We start from the raw sequence: 20,391 nt of genomic DNA, 5'->3' as shown, positions 1-20,391 counted from the left end.
CCCGAGGCCAGTGAGGGCCGGGAAGTGCTGGAGGTTGTCTGTGAGCTTCTCTTCTTTCCCAGGTTCTGGGGAGTTCCTGGCAGAGGGACCCCGGCCAGAGGGAGAAGCTGGGAGGCCTTGCTGCAGGGTGGTTCTGACATGCTCTGCCTGCATCAAGCCCCAGCTCCATCGTGTATAGCCATGAGCCTTGCACCAGGGACTTGACCCCTGGGTGCCTCTGTTTCCTCATTTTAAAGTGATGATAATGGTCCCTCCTCCTGGGACTGATGTAGGATCAAATGAGTTAATGCACGTGGGAGAGGCTCAAATCCTTCATAAATGTCAGCTTTTATTACTCAAAACCCTCCCGCTCTTCCCCCCCTTGACACCTGAGTCGTATGTGGTTGTGCCAAAGTACCTCAACCTAGTCCCCTGCTGATGGACGTGAGGTTGGTTCCAATCTTTTGTGACAGCAAATAATGCGGTACTGAATAGCCTGTGGCTCTGTGTGCCCAGCCCTCTCCTAAGGTATGTGACCCCCACGATAACCTTGGCTCTGGACTTTCCTTCCTGGGGCCTGGAGAATGAGAGATGTGCGGGTGAAGGGCCAGTCCTGGCCTGGCATGCAGACAGGCCTGTGGGAAGGCGGGGTCAGGCCCTCCCAAGCCAGGCAGGACAGATTCCTCCCGTGTCCCTCAGGGGAGTAAGGCGCCAAGCGGTGAGTTTCAAAAGATTGGGGCTGGGGCCATCCTGCTCCCAGGTTCCTCGCAAATGCCCTTAGGTGGTCTGGAGAAAGGGGATCTGTGCCATGCAGGTTCGGCCCATCCTCTGTCATGCTCTTCCTCCAAGAAACCTCCTGGGGATCTGGACTCCAACAACCTTGGCTGTCTCTGCACGTATTTAGCACCAATGGTATCTAGCACCCTTTTGGGAGCAAAATGTGCGGTGACCGAGAATCTTAGATGTGAAAGGCAGCTGGATTTGGTCCTAATTTCTTAATACGCCCATCCATGTAACCCCCTGCCCTTCTGTGTCCTCCTTTGTTTAGGAGAGATAATGATCCTAGGGATGGCAACAACTCAGGAAGGTCTTGGAGGTCGCAGTGATTGTTTACCCGCTTGTAACACTAAGGAGTGTCTGACACTATGTCAGCCATGGGAAATACAAGCCTGTGTTAGCAACGCCTTGGTTTGGGAGGGCCTGGGTCTCACCACACTGGGTTGTGGGTCCTTGCAGGCAGAATGTCTCATCTGGAAGCAGAGTACAAAGGGAATCTAAACTCACTGTGTGGCCTTGAGCAAGTCGGGCCTTGGCCCTCTGAACGGAGTTTTCTATCAAAAATGGGGTTCTGATGACATTACCTAACGGACGTGTCACAACAACTGAGAGGCAAAGCACACAATGCTCAGCAGTGCTAACAGTTGTAAACAGCCTTCCAGAAACCGGCACGGCATTGTGCACACTGTTGGTGCTTAGTGAATACAAATGAACTGAGCAACAGAGTCAAGTCTGCTTGTTATAAAGTGGGGTCTGGGAGAGGCATAGTTAGAGGGACTCATTTCTCATGTTGCTGACCCCGTCAGAACAAAGGGAAGAGCCCCATAGGACCGTACCTGCAGTTGTGACATCTGTTATTCTTAACTCTGTGAGCTGAAGGACCAGGCATCAGGCATCATCACCCCCATTTTACAAACCAGAATCCAGGCCCCAGAGAAAGGGGAGCTTCACCGGCTCCCCACGACATGCACACAGCAGCACTCACTTGTCCTGTCTTTCTGTGCAGTGGTCTTCACCCTGACCCTCAGCCTCACACAGGAAATGGACCTCGGGGGCAAGATACAGTGTCCCTCTGTGGCCGGAGCCCTTGTACATTTCTGACATTTTTGTGTCCTGGGACAAAGGGTGAACAAACTCACATGAACTGTTCTTGTTTCCTGGTGGAAAAATACTCCTGACCCGGGGTGGGGGATCTTTGCTATCGCACTGTGCTGTGATGTGTGGTTCTGCCTGTATTCTGCCCCTCTCTGCCCTACCCTAACGATTTAGCGGCAGCGATTATAGCAAATCTAGATCGTGCAAATCCAGGGATAGCCTTAGGAACTGTTTGTGGGTACTGAACAGGCCAGGGGGCTCCCTGCATCACAGCTGCTGGCCCTGGGTGCCAGTCTTGGATGCTGTTGGACTTACCCTCAGTAGGCAAACAAATGAATCAGCAGATATTCGCTGCCTTCATATAACCTTTTTCCTCCTATAAGGACACCAGTCATTGGATTTAGGGCCACCCCAACCCCGTGTGACCTCATCTTAACCAGTTATGTCAGTAAAGACTATTTCCAAATAAGGTCACATTCCAAGTCCCTGGGTAGGCTTGGATGTTTCAGGGGCCACCATACCTACTATAAACAGTAGCTATCACTAATGCGCCGCTTACTGCAGTCTGTGCAGCACAGCTGATGTGCTGGACACTTTTCTGTGCTCCTTTCATTCCCTCCCCCCTTAGCCCTCTCTACAACCTCGTGAAATGAGTTCTAGGATCATCTCTGTTTGAGGCCAGAGAGGTGAACTGACTTGCTCGAGGTCACACAGCTGGTAAATAGCAAAGCTGGGAGGAAACCTCTCCTCTCTGACTCTACAGCTGGCAGGGTTCTGAGACCCTCCAATCCCATTCCAAGGGCTTGGAGTCATTGTACTTTCTCTCCCAGAATCCCAGCCATGCGAACTATGCTGTCTCCTGGCCCACACCTCTCTCCACTCTCTCCAGACACATCTTCCCCAAAGGGGCTATAAAAAGGCGGGGGCGAGTGGGGTTGGATATTGTCTTCACAAGGGCAAACATGATGTTGTGTTGTCTGGGATCACTGGTGCCCAGCTCTCCTGTGGGTGGGAAGCACGCGACCCTCACATATGTAAGAGCATGCCAGACGCATATATTTCATCCTTGACAGCTGGTACCATTTTAGGAGCCTTGACTTGGGGTACAAATTGAAAAATGGTCCATTAACGTGTAATTTCTTTGTCATCAAGACATTGCTGTTGAATGCTTACAAAGGGATTCACTTGGTCGGGTCCACAAACCCTGACTTCTTGGCCCAGGCCTGGCAAAGGCCTTTGCAGGCAGGATGAAGCTGTTTCTCTGACAGCAGAGAGCAGGGGCCTGGTGGGGCCGGAACAGGGCCTGACAGAGACAAATGAGTATGTTGCCAGATGATGTATGGCAGTTTACCTTTTAACACGCCTGTGTCGCGGCCACGGAAAGAACTTGCTTCGGCTAATGGGAGATGTATGCAATCAGGAGTCTCTCAAAGCCACAAGCCCAGAGGCATGAGGAAGAATTGTACTGGGGCTTTGGGGCCAGGAAATAGCTGCTCTGTTAGCACAGAGAGGCAGGAGACTTTTCCTAGCCAGTAAGCAAGTTGGAAGCTCCTGGGCAGATCAGGGGCTCCTCAAGAACAAAGCCGGCCTGCAGAACTTTGCCCCCTGGGAGGGGGTGGTGTTAGGAGTTGGGAGAGTAGCTAGCCAAGTGTGTAGGAGCCAGCCACACCACAGAGAGCACTGCCCCAAAGCCAGACTGCCTGGGTTCAAATCCTGCCTCCACAGACTAGCCAGGCCTTAGACAGCCCCTCTGTAAAATAGGGATTATAACAGAACCTACCTTGGGGGCTTCTGGGGATTTCCTGAGCTAATGGCACAGAAAGAGTTCTCATGAACGCTATGATGATACGGTGTAGCACTGATGGGGTACAGAGAAGAGCCAAAGTCAGGACAAGAGAGAAGCTGTGCTGTGCCTTCTGGCTGTGGGTCTAGTGGCAGCTCCTAACGGGCTGCACGCACACCATGCAGGAGCCTCCTCCCAGTTCCTGCCCCTCAGGGCAATTGGGAGACCAGTGCCAATGTTGGCTGTCACCCTGCTTGGCCAGAATCCAAAAAGTGGGATTAGTTTGATTGGGGAGGATCCATGAGGAGGGCTGGGGTTAGCACGAGCCACTACCTCCCTTACAGGTGGGCTGCCCAGCGGCTGGCAACCACTCTGCATGCCTGTGGACATCAAAGGTCTGATTCACATCCCCAGCTCAGAAGCAAAAGAAGGACAGACAAGGGCTGTGTGGTCCCCATGGCCCTTCTGCCTAAGTGGCTCCAACCCCAAATGAGATGACGGGGTAGATGTACTGGTGTGCATCTCTGGGCCCTCAAAACTGGGGTGGTAGTTCAGAGGTGGCAGCACAGCGGGTCCAGCTCAGGTTTGGGGATCACACAGACCTAGGGCAGGGAGGGCTGGACGTGCATCCAAGTCAAAAATCTGTTCTGACTTGGAATCAGGCATCGTTACATATGAAGGCTGAAGCCTGACCCCTCCGCTCTATCCCTGTCTCCCCCAGGACTGACTGCTCAGGAGCCGTGGCCGGCTCATGGTACTCATGCCAGCTGGCTGTGGCTCTCCCACGAGGGTCAGTTTCTAGAGCTATCAGATGCTGTGGCTGTTGGCTTGCTTGTCTCCATGGCACCAAGCCTGGCCAGCTTTTGGGCAACAGCGGCCCCGTGGGGAACGTATAATCCATGAAGAAGGGATAGCAGAACCTAGCGAAGGGATGGCCGGGTGGAGAGCAGAGAATGCCTTTGGGCACCCTGACCGTGCGCAGGCAGCTCTGAGCATTGGTCCTTTGTTTTAATTTTTAGGTAATCTCTACACCCAATATGGGGCTCGAATTTATGACCCCGGGATCAAGAGCTGCATGCTCCACTGACTGAGCCAGCCAGACGCCGCTGAGCACTGGTCCTTTAGAGCCTTAGGAGAAAGTCCAGGTGATGAGGTGAGGGTGGAGGTGGTGTGTGTGTGGGGGGGGTGGGGGGTTCCAGCTGGCACCTGGCCTTGTGGCAGCTACCCAGTGAGGGCTCTTTACAGCTTCGCCCTGTCCTGCCTCCGTCCTCCCGCACCCGCACCCCCACCCCGGGAGCGGGGCGGGGGGTGGCGGGGTGGGCTTCACTTCCTGATTCTCTAATCCTCCTGCTCCAGCCAGCTGTCCCGTTCACATTCATTCGTATGTCCCTTTTCTCGGTCCTCGCAACGACCCCGTAAGGTGGGGGTGCCGCTACTATGCGCCTTTTTTTGAGACCACGGAACACACACGGATGTGAAGCCGCTGGTTCAGGGGCACAGAGCTGACGAGGGGGCCGGATTAGTCACCGAGCGCCGAGTAACACATGGCCCCATCACTCAGCGCCTGAAAACAACACCTGTCCAAGATCTTACGGTTTCTGCAGGTCAGGGTGCGCGCGTGGTGGCCGGGCCCTCGGCGTCAGGCTGTCACAGGTGCGCCAGGTGTCCGGGGCGGGAGGGGGCTCCGCTCGCCTCAAGGGGCAGGGGCAAGGGTCCCTTCTCCTCAGGGAGGGAGGGGGCGTCCCGCGGCCCCCAGCACGGGGCCCTGTCCCTCGTGGCGGCTTGCCTCCTCAAAGCGACGCAGCCCGGACGGCGCATGCGCGCGCATGCGTGTGGACAGACGTGTGGACGTGCGCGCGCGGGCGGGGGGGGTGCACGTATGTGCGTGAGGCGTGCGCGGGGCAGGCGTGTGTGCGCAGGCGCGGGGGCAGGCACCTGCGTGCGCAGGTGGGCAGGAGCCAGCGGCCAATGGCAGAGGTGGCGGCGCGTCCCTTTTGGCCCCTTGCGTGGCTTTCTCCCAGTGGGAGGCAGGCGGTGGGGCCCGCTCGCGCTGAAGAGGAGCGGAAGGCCCGGCGGGCGGCCCCCCTGTGTGCCCCCGGCCCCGGGCCACCTGTCGGCCGCCACTCAGCATCGAATGGCGCCCTCGCCTGCTGGGGGGGTCCGGGAGCCCCCGGGGAGCCCCCTCGCGCTTCGGACAGGGGCGGTGCCGTCCCGGAAGCCGCACGCTGATGGCCGGGCCGCAGGCAGCATCTCTACCCACCATCACGTGCCTCTGCAGGAAAAAGAAAGAAATGCCTTTTCATTGCTTCCTGTAACTGAGCTGGGATTGCTCACAAACCCAGGGCAACGAGGAGGAACACGAGATTTCGTCCGATCTGGCCAATTTAATCCGATCCAGTGCCGTAGGTCTTCAGGTAATGTTCAGTCTCAGATTTCCTTCTGCTCCATCCTCAGCGCCTCCCCCCCCCCAGGGGGTGTGGGGTCCGGAGCCCCCCGGAGACTCCCGGGTGGATGGGGAGGACGCGGGGCATCCAGCCACGACCATGGCCCGGGACCACTGCTGGCCTTTCTGGCGCTGGCGGCTGGAGGAACACGTGCTCTGGGCCCGGAGCCCTGCCTGGCTGACTTGTCTCTTCCTTGGCTCAGAGCCCTCAACTCCGCTGCATCTGGCCCCCGCTGGGGCTGTCCACCATCCTCACACAGTGTCCCCTAGGAAAAGGGATGTCCCTTAGGTGGAAGACCCTGTGGAGCCCGGAAAAGTGCAACACCGGGCAAGGCTTCCTTCCTTCCATCCAACCTGGGGCATTTGCATAGTCCCCCCAACTTAAACTGGTGAGCAGTGGTCTCAATCCAGCTTCCTCCTTGAGCCTCCAGAGGGTCAGTGCAAATCCCTGCCTTCGTAGCTGGCTCTGCTTGTACTAAACAAACGAATGAAATAAATAAATAACAAAATAGAAGTAGCTGATACTTAGAAAACACCTGAATCTACACTAAGCATCTCACGCACTAACTCGTTCAACACTCGTAGCAACTCTGTGAGGAAGTACTGAGTCCCATTTTACAGATGAGGAGACTGAGGCACAGAGACGTGACATAACTGGCTCCCCGTCACAGAACTCTTAAGTGGCAGAGCTGGGATTTGAACCCAGGTAGCTCTTGGGTCCCTACTTTGCACCAGCACCCTCTTGTATGCCCCTGTGCTTTCTGGGCTGAAGCCAAGAGAGGGATAGAGGGATGTCCTCTCTTCTATGCATGTGGTCCTTCTGCCAAAGATAGCAGGCCTGGGGGCACGGGTGGTAAAGGGAGACCTCTATTTTTTTAACAGTGTGGGAAAGTGCTATGCCTTTGCTATGTATGTTGGCACCTAAAGGACTTTTATTTTTTATTTATTTTTTAAAGATTTTCTTTATCTATTCTTGAGACACACACACACACACACACACACATAGAGAGAGAGGCAGAGACACAGGCAGAGGGAGAAGCAGCCTCCATGCAGGGAGCCGGAAGGCAGGACTTGATCCCAGTAACCTGGGATCAGGCCCTGAGCCGAAGGCGGCACTAAACCGCCGAGCCACCCGGGCTGCCCCCTAAAAGACTTTTAAAAAATGTTTTCTCACAGTGGTGACTTTTAAGTCCGCTGTCTTGTGGCAAAATCTGCTTTGACTACGAGGAACTGAATATCGCCACCATCCTGCCTTTCGTTCCTCTGTGTGAATGCACGTCTTCCCCAGGCAGATGGATATCTGAGGACCAAGGGGAAGGACTGTTTACCTAAAGAGGCAAAGGGGAAAGCACAGTCGTGTTTTTCAAACCATTGCTTGTTACGGAAATGATCGCACACTTAATTAGAGTTGTGGTATATGTGCTGAAGGAGAAACATTGAGAGCAGTGAGTGTGTAACAATGGTCTCGGTCTGTTCAGGTGCCGTGACAAAGCGCCATGGCCTCGGGGGGCTGAGCCTCTGTCACTGCTCAGTCCCTGTCTGCAGACTCTGGGACCTGGGTAGAGGGTCAGCGTCAGACTGCCCTCCCTGGGGAAGAAAAATCAATCCCTCCCCTCTGAAAGGATAAAGCAGACAGATCTTCAGAGGGTGGCCAGGCATGCTGACAAGAGACGGTCTCCAACTAGGGCGGCTGAGAGGGAGGGTCATGACTTCTATGGCTGAATGATGCAGAAATCCCGAGGTTGTTTGCTCTCAATCTCTCTCTTCTCTATGCTCTTTCCTTCCTGCCCTGGTCTAAGCCGATCTAAATGAGAAAACCACGAGTGCTAATACTATAACTACCATGGACTATGTCCGGCAAGCGTTAGAATATTGAATTCTCAGAACTGGCTCGACACAGTGGGTGGTATTACCATCCGCATTTTATAGAAAGCTGGGACTCAGAGAGGTGAAGCAACTTGTCCAGGATGACACAGCAAGAATTTGGCAGACTGGGTTTTGTCCCCAGGTCTATCCCACATCAAAGCCTTCCCTATGCTCCAGTTGCTGCTGGGCCTTTCAGGTTCCCGAATGGGGGTGGGAGGTGGGGGTGGGGGGAAAGGAGAATTTGCCCCAGAAAAAAACTTCAAGAGCCAGACTCCAGAAATGCTCAGAGCTGTTAGTTCCCTGTGGTGGTCCCTGCCTGCCCCTCACTGCAGAGGAGTCGGGCCAGGAAGCTGAGCTGTGTGATGATATGTGAAAACTTACGGCAGAAGCCCATTCCGAAATGTTCTAGGACAGGCAGGAAAGGTTCCTCCTGGGACAAGGTGGAGAGGTTCCAGTCCATTTAACTGCAGGAGACAGGGTGGGGCGGAGGGACGCTAATGTTGCTAGTTGATGGTTAATGTTCTCTCCCAAGGGTATTTATGATTGATGCCCACATTTTTAAACAAAATTCAGCCAAGCTAGATTCAGTACATCAGGAAGCTAAGGAGAAAGCATTCATGAAAACTACATTTTGAAGGGGATAAAAAGATATTCCAGACAACTTGCCCCCTTTTAGGTTCTACTTGTCAAAATAGAGGCTATCTTACCACAGGGACCCCTCAGCAGGTGTCTCCCAGGTCTCTGCATTCTAGGCCTCTTGCCTTGGCTGGATGACACGGAAACAAAAACAAAGGCCCAAAGGTTCTCACTGTCACACTAGCCAAACCCTTTTTTGGTCTTTAATTTGGGGCCTGTGAAGAAGAAAGAATCTGTGCATTAGGACTCCGTGAATTATAAGTGGTGAAAGCCCAATTCATGCTGCTTAAGCAAAAAAGAAGAAGAAGAAGAAGAAGAAGAAAAAAAGAATGCTTTGGCTCCTACAACTCAAAAATTTAGAATTAGGTTTAGTGTCAGGTATGGCTGGATCCAGTCAGGTGAGAGGGAGTAGAGGATCGTAGGGCTGATTTTCAGTGACCTGGCCTGGCGCAGATCCCCTTGGCTGAACCCGTCGTGGTGGCAAGAAGGATGTGGCAGTTTGAATGGGCCTTAACGGTGGGCAGTGCAAAGTGGTAAGGGAGTGTTCACCATTAGAAGCCCGTGGCACTATTAGAATAAAGGTCAAATCAACAGAGAGATCTTCTTAAGTTTTGTATGATCCTGTGAGACCTTAGGACTGAGCCATTTCAAGCTTTGAGGAACTTTACAGAGCACCTGGGTTGGGGTGGCAACTATGTGACGCCAAATATACCATCCTTCCCACCCTTCAGTTTGTGGAAGACATGGCTAATCCACCTCAACGCCGTTTCCTAGTGAGCCCAAACACGGCCTCAGAATCTCAACGCCACGCCAGAAGCAACCTGTGTCCACCGGTGGTGTTAGAACATGAGCCAAGGCCTATCTGCAAGTTCTCTTCTCAGCCCACGGAGATAAGAAAACAGAAGCTCTGAGGGTTGGTTCCCCAGTGGCGTGTAGGAACTCGGTGACCAGCCCTCCTGACTCGGGCAGCCGCCTTTCCTGTGGCATTCTCCTGCTTCTAGCACAGAGACGAGGTCTGTCCCTTAGTGGAGATTTCCACTGCAGACAGCTGCTGAACATGAAAAACAAACAGACGTGAGGTCAGAGGAAAGCCAGAGAGCTTAGCCGCTGACCTCTCTTGCTGAGCGCTGTCTGGAGCTCAGTGCGGCCCTGGGGGCAGCCGGGCAGGGTGAGGCACGGGGAACCCACCAGTCAAACAGCAGGTCCTTCCACAGACATCTCAGTGGGCTTTTGCATGGTCTACTTTAAATGTGGTAAAACTGGGAAACATGCCCTCCTAGGCTCACATTCTCAAATGGGGGTGATGCTGAAGGTACCCCTTTTGGGGTTGGGTGCAGGGTTGTCTTGGAGGGGAAGACAAAGCCTGACCAGCAGGCTAGGGAAGCCAGGAAGCAGGGAGAAAGCCCCAACAAGCTATCACTCCCCCAACTCCGCTACATCCAATCGGAGGAGGAAGAGGTGCCCCAAACAACCTGATGATTTGACTGGAGGAAGTTAAGGGGTGTCCTGACCCCGAGGAGCCTTTTGCAATGTACACGATATACGGACCTAATAATTGTAGTGGGCTGACATGGGGCTGGCGGTGTGCCTCTCACAAAGCCAAGAGCTTTGCACATGTTATCTTAATTCAGATTCACAGGACAATTATTCCCCAGGAACAGATAGGACCAGAGGCTTGGAACAGAGCTACCCATGGCCACACTTGAGTAAGGGTGGAGCTGGGCTCGAGGCCAGGTCCGCCTGACCCCAGTTCTGACTGAGCTGCCTCCATGGGCTGGTGGCTATCGTGAAAAGGAACAGAACAGAGTGTGTGAGTCATTTGAGAACCTTTCCGTAGATCGTTCCCAACAGCAGCTTCATGCAAGGTGCTGGGTGGGAACAGAGAGGCACGTGGGGTTCCTGCCCTCAGCTCACTCCCAGAAACGATGGGGTGTGCACTTGGGAAATTGTCACCGTGGAGCCTGAGTAGCATAAATGAATGTCGTGACTGTCACGACTCCCTCTGTTGAGCTCATGGCCCAAAGACAGGTGCAGTCGACAGTCTGCAAACTTCTGGGCTAAGACAAGCCCCCCAGCCCAATGTACAGGTGAGAAAACTGAACCTCAAAAAAGATTGAATGCCCCCCCACCGAGGCACAGCCAGTGAAGAGGGGGGTGAGAACTCCAGTCAATACCGGGTCTCGGTGTAGCTGCGTCCTCTGGGGATCCATGAAAACCAGTAGGAACCTCCTGGTGGAAGTGACGGGGCGTCTGAGAGGAGGATCCTGGGTGGACCCTGGAGGGGGAACCACCCACGGGTGCTGGGCCTCGATGCATACAGCAGTTCCCCCAGGGCTCGGACAACACCTATGACGTCCACCATGTGAGCTTAAACTGAGGCCTGGGGACTCCCTGGCCCTTGAGAAGCACCCGATTTCACAGATGTGACCAATGATCATTGCTTCTTTCCTTTTGGAAATTTAATTTCTCTGGCTCTCCTCTTCTTCGGGGGGGGGGGGGCGGTCTGGTCCTCGTCAAGGCAGCCCTGTCTGATGACAAAAGCAGATGCTCCCAGGTGGGCTGGACACACCCACGCCTCCGGCGGGTGGGACAGAGGCCGGAGGGAGAGTCGAGTCTGTGACTGATCCTCTTCCTCATCAGCCGTCAGGCTCTGTCTGAGGGAGGCTCTGGAGGGGCCGCTGATGGCAGAACCAGCTGGAGGGGAAATGTGAGGGCAGATGTGGCCACTGCCGAAGCCTGAGTCGCTGGAGCTTCGCTGTGGTGACTTGGAAATGGTGCCACCTTCCGAGCCATGGGACGCCCGACCAGGCCCAGGGCGGGCACTTACTGCTAGGCCCCTCGGCCTCGATGAGCCTCAGCTTGTCTCCGGCAGTGCCTTTAGCCCTGGTTGCTCCCTATCCCCTGAATGCCGCTTGTCCCCAGGGCTGGCTAACCCCCTGTGGCCGACAGCTGTGCTGCAGAGGCCCATGGGAAACGGAAGACCTAGGTCTGCCCCAGCCCCAGCCTGCCCCTTCTCTCCCAGGCTCCGGACCTGCCCTCAGCCTCAGGAGTTCCTGGCTTCACCCTTTGTCCAGGACCTTCAGAGAGATTCTGGTAACAGTAGTTCTGAGGCTGAGAAGGGGTCGTCGTGAGGACAGCATGTCCCTGCAGCAAAGTTTTAACCTTCTCGCCCCTCCTCCCAGGGCTTCAGACCAGAGAAGGGGAACTTGCGTCACTTGGGATGCACGGGGACACTGCTTTGAATCCTAAACTCTGCCAAAGCGCTTCTGCCTACTTTGGTGTGGTCTGTTGGGTTCTATGTCGCACATCTAACTCTGACGGTTTCAGGTAAAAATGGGACATGTTAGGAGGTTATAGAGCTGTTCCTTTTGGTCATTAAAAAATAAAAAAACAGAAAACCTAACAAAAGTAATTTGAAGAAAGATTTTTTTTGGCTCATGTAATGGAAAAGTCAGTGGTAGGGTGGGTTTCAGATAAAGTTTGATCCAGCCACTCAGTGCTTTCACTGGGATCCAGAGTGCCATAGCACCTGCCCCTTTTCTACATACATCTGTGTGCTTATGCCCCTGGAATGGCCACCCCAACCCCAAATATCCACAGTCTTTCAGCTCAAGTATCTGTTCCAACTGGAATGCTTTTCCATTGTCTCTTGGTTCATATTCCTGTGGGAGGGAATCTGATGTCCAGATTCATCCTTTTGAGTCAAGCACCAGAAGTCTTGTTTCTGGCCAGTGAGTGAATGTTCTCTCCAGGGTCCAGTGTCCAACGCTTGTTCAGATATCGTCGGCCAGACCACAAGGATCACATGTCTGTTCCACCTCAATAGAGGCAGGGTATCTGACAAGGGGTCATGGACCAGGCAGCCCGAAACCTCCCAGAGAAGTGGGGACAACCCTTGCAAATTCCTCCCTGGACTGGAGGCTATCCGAAGAGTGTTATTTTGTTCTTAATTAATAACTTCAGGAAAACTTAAAATTTGGTTCTGGTTAGCATTTTTTTTTGCCTCGCTATTTCCTGAGGCTCCGTTTTTGGTTCATTCAGGAGGAGACATTGTTACTCAGGCTCTGCTATGTGTCTCCACTCTCAGCGAGTCCAGGGTTACTCTCCGAGGGCTGCCGACAGGCGGCAAGGTGGCTTCTTCAAACAAATCTGCATGATTTTATTATTTTCATACCAGGAAAGAGGTTTGATCTTCAAAACAATGCACTCACGTCATCGATTAAGCTGGAAGAACTTGTTTGGCCAAATTTAGCACCCACAAGAAGGTCAGAGAACAAATATAGAACTGAACTCTGAACCTTGAGGGCCAGTTTGGCGCTGCTAACTCTGCCTGCCATGTTACCTTGGGTTGGTTTCCTTCTGACTCCACAGAATTCTTACAGCACAACGTGGGCTTGGAGAGTAAGCCCTGGCACCTAGGCCTGTCTCTACTGCTTCTAAGCCGTGTAACTCTGGGAATGCGTTTGACCTCTCTGAGCCTTTGTTTCATTATCTTTTAAAGAATGGAGGTGTGGGGGGCGGTGGTTAATAAAAACATCTACCTTAAGTAGATTGACCAAGACTTTTTTGTTCTGGTAAAATATACATAACGTAAAATTCACCACATTATGTGTTTTTAAGTGTATGGTTCTGTGGCATTCGGCACATTCACGTTGCTGTGCAACCATCACCACCATCCACCTCCAGAACTTTGTCATTTCCCCCAACGGAAACTCTGTCCCCATTTACCACTAACTCCTCAATCCCCCTCCCTGGCTCCCACCTTTCTACTTTCTTTCTTTTTTTAAGATTGATTGCTTGATTGATTTATAAGAGAGAGAGAGGGCGCGTGCACTTGTGCACACATGCGGGCGAGCACAGGCGTGCGAGCAGGGGAAGGGGCAGAGGAGAGGGAGAGAGAGAATCTCAAGCACGCTCCCTGCTCAGCACTGAACCTGACAAGAGGCTTGATCTCATGACCCTGAGATCACAACTTGAGCCGAAACCAAGAGTCACAGACACCTAACTGACTGAACCACCCAGGCGCCGCCCCCCCCCCACCCCCCCCGCCGCCATCCTATTTTCTGTCTCTATGACTTTGACTGCTCTAGGGACCCCATACAGGAGGAATCATACAGCATGTGTCCTTTTATGACGGGCCTATTTCACTTTGCATTATGGCCTCAAGGTTTATTCATGTTGTAGCCTGTATCAGAACTCCCTTCCTTTTAAGGCAGAACAGTATTCCGTTGTGCAGATAGACCACATTTTGTTTATCTGTTCATCTGTTGATGGACCTTGGGTTGCTCCACCTTTGGGCTATTGTGAGTAATGCTGGTGTGAACATGGGTGTATAAATATCTGTTCAAGTCTGGGTATAAACCAGAAGTGAGAAGAAAATATTTTATGGAGACCCTTAGCCCGTGCTTGGCATACAGTAAACATTCAACAGTGTAGCTAATAAAATGTTAGGAAAATAGTGGGTGAAATTTTTTTTTAATGCAAATTAAAGAATGGGATGACAAATTAGCAATGACTAAAAAGTAACATTTGTCAGTGCAGTTGGGGTATAGTGAGATGTGTAATAATGTACAAATTCCTCCTATAAAATAGGTACCGTTTATGGATCATTTACTATGTGCCAGAAACTCTGCTAAGCTCTGTATCTATTCTCGCTCACTTATTCCTCCTAACAACTTAAAGGTCTATTATTACTCCATCTTAGAAAGAGAAAACAGAGGCCCCATGGCTCTCCAGTTTGCAGAGCCAGCAAGTGGCAGACCTGGGATTCAAATCCAGGCCCTCAGCTCTAAGAGTAGAAAAGCAATGGGAAATATTGCACTAAAGGCTGATTGTGGCACCTCGGAAGGATGGGAATACCTATTCTCCTCCTCGAATTGGTCTGTATTTTTTCTCTAAGCCAGAGAAAAAAAATGAGCATGTTCGATTTAAAAAAAAAGAAAAAAGCAGTTGCGTCTTGCAAATAGGCATCTTTGATGATAAAACATGCATGTCTTGTGTCTCATGCCACGAACTCAGTTTGCGTCCATTTTTTTTCCAGTTGAAGAAGAGCAGAGTGTCCTGGCTGTGTCTTTTGGCTGATTGCTTAATGATCATGGACACACACACACACACACACACACACACACGCAGGGCCCAACACAGGAGGGGAGACAAAGCCAGCAGTAGCCAAAACTCTGCTAGATCGATGTGGACGGTTACAGGCACAGCTTTCCAAAAAAGCAGAGCTCAGTGAAATAAATATTTTTCCTGTGAGAAGAGGCTTAAGTCGGCGATCTTAACAACCCTCCAATTCATTCCAGACCCGCTCAGAGTGGCTGGCGTCAGGGCGCCCATCTTGATGTACTTAGGATCATTTAGTGACTGCAGCGGGCCTGCGTGTCTGGCTGGCTTCTCCCACGCGGCAGTGCGCCAGGGGTGCTGGCCAGGGCGGGCAAGAAGGAGTTTGTCTCTGGAGGATGCTCTCCCCACGCCTCCTGAGCTCCCACAACTTCTGAGGGTCCCTAACTTGGTTATCCTGGGAAACCAGCTCTATTTGCTCTCGACTGGAGGCCTGAGAATTCAGCCCCTTTTCTTGGCAAAGGCTCCGTTCTTTCGGTCCTGGAGACAGTCTGCAGGAAGAATTTAGTATCAGAGCCTTCGGAAACATAGACACATGGAGAAGCCTGGGTTATCTCAAAAAACAAACAAAACAAAACAAAAAAACAAAACAAAACTGGGAGCTTCACTACCCAGGCAAAACTTCATTCATTCACTCAGTTGCACACTCAACAATCCTTTGTAGGGCTGCCTCCCAAGGGTCAAGATTTGGTATGAAGCTAGCGTAAGACAGTATGAAGTCTCTGGAGGCACAGAACCCATTGTCATCTCTGCACCCATTCATTCAGTAGGTATTTACCCTGGGGAGAGCTGGTCCGTTAGGGCATGCGTTCTAGCTGGGGGAACAGAAGACAAGGAAGATGTAGTGAATAGGATGTAAAAGCTAAAAAGAAAGATAAAACAGAGACAGGGAATTGGGAAAATGGTGGGGGGCAGGGCTGGTGCCTCTTGGATGAGGGGCCAGGAAAAGCCTCATAAGGAGGTGATATTTTAGTCCACAGGCTACAGGAGAGGAGGGAGGATGATTCAGGAGGGGCAGGCGTTAATAACAATGACTCATGGATCACGTAAGTCCTCTTTCAATGACCTCTCAGTCCCGATTATGCCAAGGAGAAAGTCTTTGTTGTTGTTAGCATGGTCTTTAATGCCTCGCTAAGAATACTAATCTCCCCCACCTCGAAAGAACAGGCTTTGCAGGCAACGTGCCTACCTGCACTTGGACATGGCTGTGCGTTCAGTGCGAATATCTCCCAGTTGGTTACATTCTTACTGATGGAGAATGATGCTGGCTTTTTGTTTACAGTAGTGATAACATTGTCCTTCCAAAATATGCTTATTTGGGGGGCACCAGGGTGGAGATGCTGGTTAAGCATCTGCTTTCAGCTCAAGTCATGATCCCACGATCCTGGGATCAAGCCCCATGTTGGGCTCCCAGCTCAGCTCGGGGCCCACTTCTCCTTCTCCCTCTGCCTGCCGCCCCTCCTGCTTGTGCTCTCTCTCCCTCTCTGTCAAATAAATAAATTAAAACTTTAAAAATATATATATGCTTATTTTTTTTGATAAGCGAGTTGATTTACAGAAAGCATCCAGTAACTTGTAACACAGGTGGTACTCCAGTGTGGGGACGTGGGGAAGTTGGGAAGGCGATAAATGAGTGAAGTTTGGGATGCACTTCACACATGAAAATAAGACCTGATCCTCCTCATGTTGCTCAGAGCCCGGCTCGAGAAAAGAAACCTTTTGGGTGAAAAAAAAGAAAAAGAAACCTTTTGGGTGGGGGATCCCTGGGTGGCACAGTGGTTTAGCGCCTGCCTTTGGCCCAGGGTGCGATCCTGGAGATCCGGGATTGAATCCCACGTCGGGCTCCTGGTGCATGGAGCCTGCCTTCTCCCTCTGCCTGTGTCTCCGCCTCTCTCTCTCTCTCTGTGTGACTATCATAAATAAATAAAAATTAAAAAAAAAAAAAGAAACCTTTTGGGCCCCTGGAAGAGGACGGCGCTCCCCGTCGCTAGGGTGGATCAGAGCAGGGGGCCCAGGAGAGGCGCTGCTGGGGACACGGCTGAAGGCAAGGGCAAGCCTGCACCTGCCCATGAAGGACATGCAGGGTGTTATAGGGAACAGTGGGAACATCAGGCGGCATGTGAATAATAAGGGAGCAGAGTCGCTGGACGAGGGAGCCTTAGGAAACCACCCCAAATTTATGCTAGTCCAGTGACTAATCCTAACACAAGTTCTAAAGCTTCCCTTCGTTGGGGCACTGCTTTCTTGTATCTTCTCATGTAACCTCAGCAGAGCTGCGAGGTAGCGCTGTTGTTAGGGTCCCATTCTACAGATGGGGACCTTCAGGGCTCAGGCCAAGTCACCTGCGCAAGGTCATGTAGCCTGCGAGAAGCCATCAAAACTTTTATCAACCTATTTTTTTAAATGCAGATATAACCAATATGCCATAAAATTCACATTTTTATTTTTTAAATTATTTTTAAAGATTTTATTTATTAGAGAGAACATGAGCAGCGGGGAGGGGCAGAGGGAGAGGGAGAAGCAGATACCCCACAGAGCAGGGAGCCCCATACAGTTCTGGGATCACAGCCTGAGCCGAAGGCAGATGTTTAACCTACTGAGCCACTCAGGTCCCCCTAAAATTCACACTTTTAAAGTGTACAGTTAAGCCTATTCACAAAGTTGTGCAACCATCACTACCATCTAATTCCAGAACATACATACATACATAATTCCAGAACACTTCTGCTGCTCCCCCCCCACAAAACCCTGTCCTCATTAGCAGTCACCTGCCCCCCAATCCTCTGCTCCCAGCCTCTGGCAGCCACTAATCTATGTTCTGTCTCTATGGATTTGCCTATTCTGGACATTCCATAGAAATGGAATCATATAATATATGGCCTTCTGTGTCTGGCTTCTTTCACTCAGCATCATGTTTTCAAGATTCATCTATAGTGCGACATAGATGACTGCTTCATTTCCTTACATGACTGACTAATATCCCGTCGTATGGATACACCACGTTTCATTATCCCCTCGTCGGCTGATGAACGTTTGGGTAGTTTTGGCTTCTTGGCCGTGGAGAGTAACGCTGCTATGAGCACTTGCGTGCAGGTCTTGTGTGGACAGATGTTTTCATTTCTCCCTGGTGTACGTCGAGGAGTGGAATTGCCCAGCCGACTTGTAACTCTGTGCTCCACACTAGAGGGATGGCCAAACTGTCTTCCAAGGTGGCTGCACCTGCTACATCCCCACCGGCGGTGGCCGAGGCTCCAATCTCCACATCCTCGCTGGTGCTTGTTGTCCGTGGCTTAGGTCATGGTCATCCGAGTGGGGGTGAAAGGGCATCTTGTTGTGAATTTGATTTGCTGGGAAAGCAGTCTAGTGGCATTTAATTAGAAATGTATGGTCTCCACTGCCGGGCGTTGCCAAACCGGGGTCCAAGGGAACAGAGAGGCGGGAGGACTGATTTAATCTGGGCGTGTGGGTGGGTGGCCCTGGCTTGGGACTGCGCTGAGTTTGGGGGAGAACCACAGGAGCAGTCGGTGGGGCTGTGGGACTCAGAGTCTGGGAGAGTTTGGGGGTGTAGTGGGGTTGGCGAGGGCACCTGCCAGCAATAGAACTGGGAGACTGGACCTCCCCCACCCCTGTCCTCTCTGGGTCCAGGGTCAGCCTCTTCCAAAGATAAGGCCTTGGCCTCGGGCTTCCCTTGGACAGAATGAGACTGAGGCTGAGCAGCAGAATTCCTCCTCAGAAAAGCCAGTACAAAGGGGATCTTGAGGAGGGAACGACACTACGGCTCTCTGTATCCGCCAAGGATATTGTGCAGCATCACCTACTGTGTGTCCAAAGTTGTGGCTTTCAGGGTCCTGATTCCCCAAGGGCCCTGTAACTCCCAGGACACTGGGTCAGGGCTCATTCCCATGTCCTGTGTGGCTCTGAAGACCACAGGTGCACTGTTGTTAGCTATCAGCTGATTTGTAATCATGAACACGTCCCACAGATCGTGTTTCTTGAGCATTTACTCCGTGCCCTTATGACATACCCTGCTCCGATGCTTGATGCACATTTAATTTCCATCCCCGTTTTACAGATGGGGGAACAGGTTCTGGGAGGCGAGGGAGGTAGTGCGGCCAACATCACACAGCCCGTGAGCTGTACCGTCAGGATCTGAACCTTGTCTCCCACCACTGGGCACCCTGGGAGCTTTCCATTTTAAGGTTCCTTGACGGAGCATGTTGGTTTTCTCGTGCTGTGTAACAGATCGCCACAACCCAGCAGCTTAACACAATCCCCATGTATGAGCTCGCAGTTCTAGAGGGCAGAAGAGGGCGTGGCTGTGGCCTCTGTTGAGGGCACTTACAAGGCTGGATTCAAAACATCATTCAGGCTGAGTTCTCGTCCAGAGGGTCTGGGGACAGATCCACTTTCAAGATCACTCTTGTGGGTGTCATTTGGTTCCATGTAGCTCTAGGACTGAGGTCCCTGCTTCCTTACTAGCTGCCAGCTAGGACCCCTCTCAGCTCCTAGAGGCCTTGGTATTCCTTGCCACACGCCTCCCACCCCACTCCCACCCACCCCCATCTTCAAAGCCAGCAAGGGAGACTCTCCCTCACGCGGAATCCTTCTTCTACTTTAAAGCTCTTTTGACTGGAAGAATCAATCTTGTTTAAGGGCTCACCTGATAAGGCCAGGCCCATCCAAGATAGCCTCCCTTCTGCCTTAGAAGGTGACACAATCACTGGAGGCACATCCCATTATAGTCACAGGTTCCATCCACACTCAAAGGAGAAAGGACTCTGCAAGGTCAGAGGTCACTGGGGGTCATCTTCATTTTCCACCTGCCATGGAAGATCTTCGGTTCTAATAACAGTGATCACGATAGCTACAGTAATATTGGTACCTCCTCTCATTTGGTAGAGCTTCGTGGTTTTCAGACTGACTCTACATCTGTAATCCCATTGGAGCCCAGCAGCAATGCTGTGAGGTATGTGCTTCATCCCCATTTTGCCCATGAGAGAGAGGAGAACGCCTACCTAGCCCAGCGAGGGCTGAAGTCCTGACCCCCAGCCCAGGGCTCCTGGCGCCCACAGTATCCCTGCCTCCCATTAGGATCCTCAGACTTCATCACCATCCTTGGAAGGGGTGAAGCATTATTTCCAACCAGCCCAGCCTTCAGGGAGTGCTTCCCTGTAAACTTGCCACACTGGGTCATCGAAACTCTGGCTTTTACAGGAATTGCCACTGGGCTGGGCGAACCTCACCTCATTTAGCAGGAAAAACCAATAAAGCCTGAAGGGTGCAGAATCAAAACAGCATGTGTGCAGGAAGGGCCCAGCTTGGCAGTGGCCCAGCCTCGCAGCGGGGGAGGCAGTTTGGCTGAGGCTGTGATGCGCTGGCCAAAAGCGAGGGGCCCCAGCTCCAGGGGGCAATGTGTCAGGTAGCCATCACCATTGTCCTGTGTCCGTGGGCGCCAGGCATTCGAATGTTCCAAGTGTCAGCGCCCCATGCCTATATCTTCTAGACTTCCCATGGGGTACCCCCCCTTTAATATTTAAACCAAGGCCTGAGACTCCAGTTAGAAACCCAGGACCATGGCCCCCACGATCTCTTCAAGGTTTTAACATTTCTTCTAGATAGCTCTGTGCTGACACATTAATTTTTTTTTTTTTAATTCTCTGCTCTTCTAAAATTGCTGTCTTTTTTCTTTTTA

The 20,391-nt window shown here is 52.0% G+C and overlaps 1 protein-coding gene and 1 long non-coding RNA gene across 10 annotated transcripts in view; one reads left to right on the top strand and one right to left on the bottom strand.

Annotated features, from left to right (window-relative positions):
• LOC140618629 (uncharacterized) overlaps positions 1-5,444 on the bottom strand; it is a 41,378-nt gene extending 35,934 nt beyond the window's left edge. Inside the window, exon 1 of one of the 2 annotated variants that reach the window (XR_012018697.1) lies at positions 5,228-5,444. This is a non-coding gene — a long non-coding RNA (uncharacterized lncRNA). The remainder of the gene's footprint in view (positions 1-5,227) is intronic. The other variant, XR_012018696.1, reaches the window with a different exon arrangement.
• The window catches only part of RIPOR3 (RIPOR family member 3), a 76,446-nt gene that overhangs the window by 9,709 nt on the left and 46,346 nt on the right, over positions 1-20,391 (top strand). For 2 of the 8 annotated variants that reach the window (XM_072801413.1, XM_072801419.1), the window contains exons 2-4: positions 4,654-4,787; positions 5,055-5,238; positions 5,913-6,048. The exons of 1 other annotated variant lie outside the window; for it this stretch is intronic. The gene's annotated coding sequence lies outside the window, so the exon portion shown is untranslated. The remainder of the gene's footprint in view (positions 1-4,653; positions 4,788-5,054; positions 5,239-5,912; positions 6,049-20,391) is intronic. 5 more of the 8 variants (XM_072801416.1, XM_072801420.1, XM_072801414.1 and 2 more) reach the window with 4 other exon arrangements.

The sequence above is a fragment of the Canis lupus genome, chromosome 26, assembly GCF_048164855.1.
Source record: "Canis lupus baileyi chromosome 26, mCanLup2.hap1, whole genome shotgun sequence".
Classification (NCBI taxonomy): Eukaryota; Metazoa; Chordata; class Mammalia; order Carnivora; family Canidae; genus Canis; species Canis lupus.
Note: the sequence above shows the minus strand (reverse complement) of the source record. Positions and strands in the feature narration are given on the sequence as shown.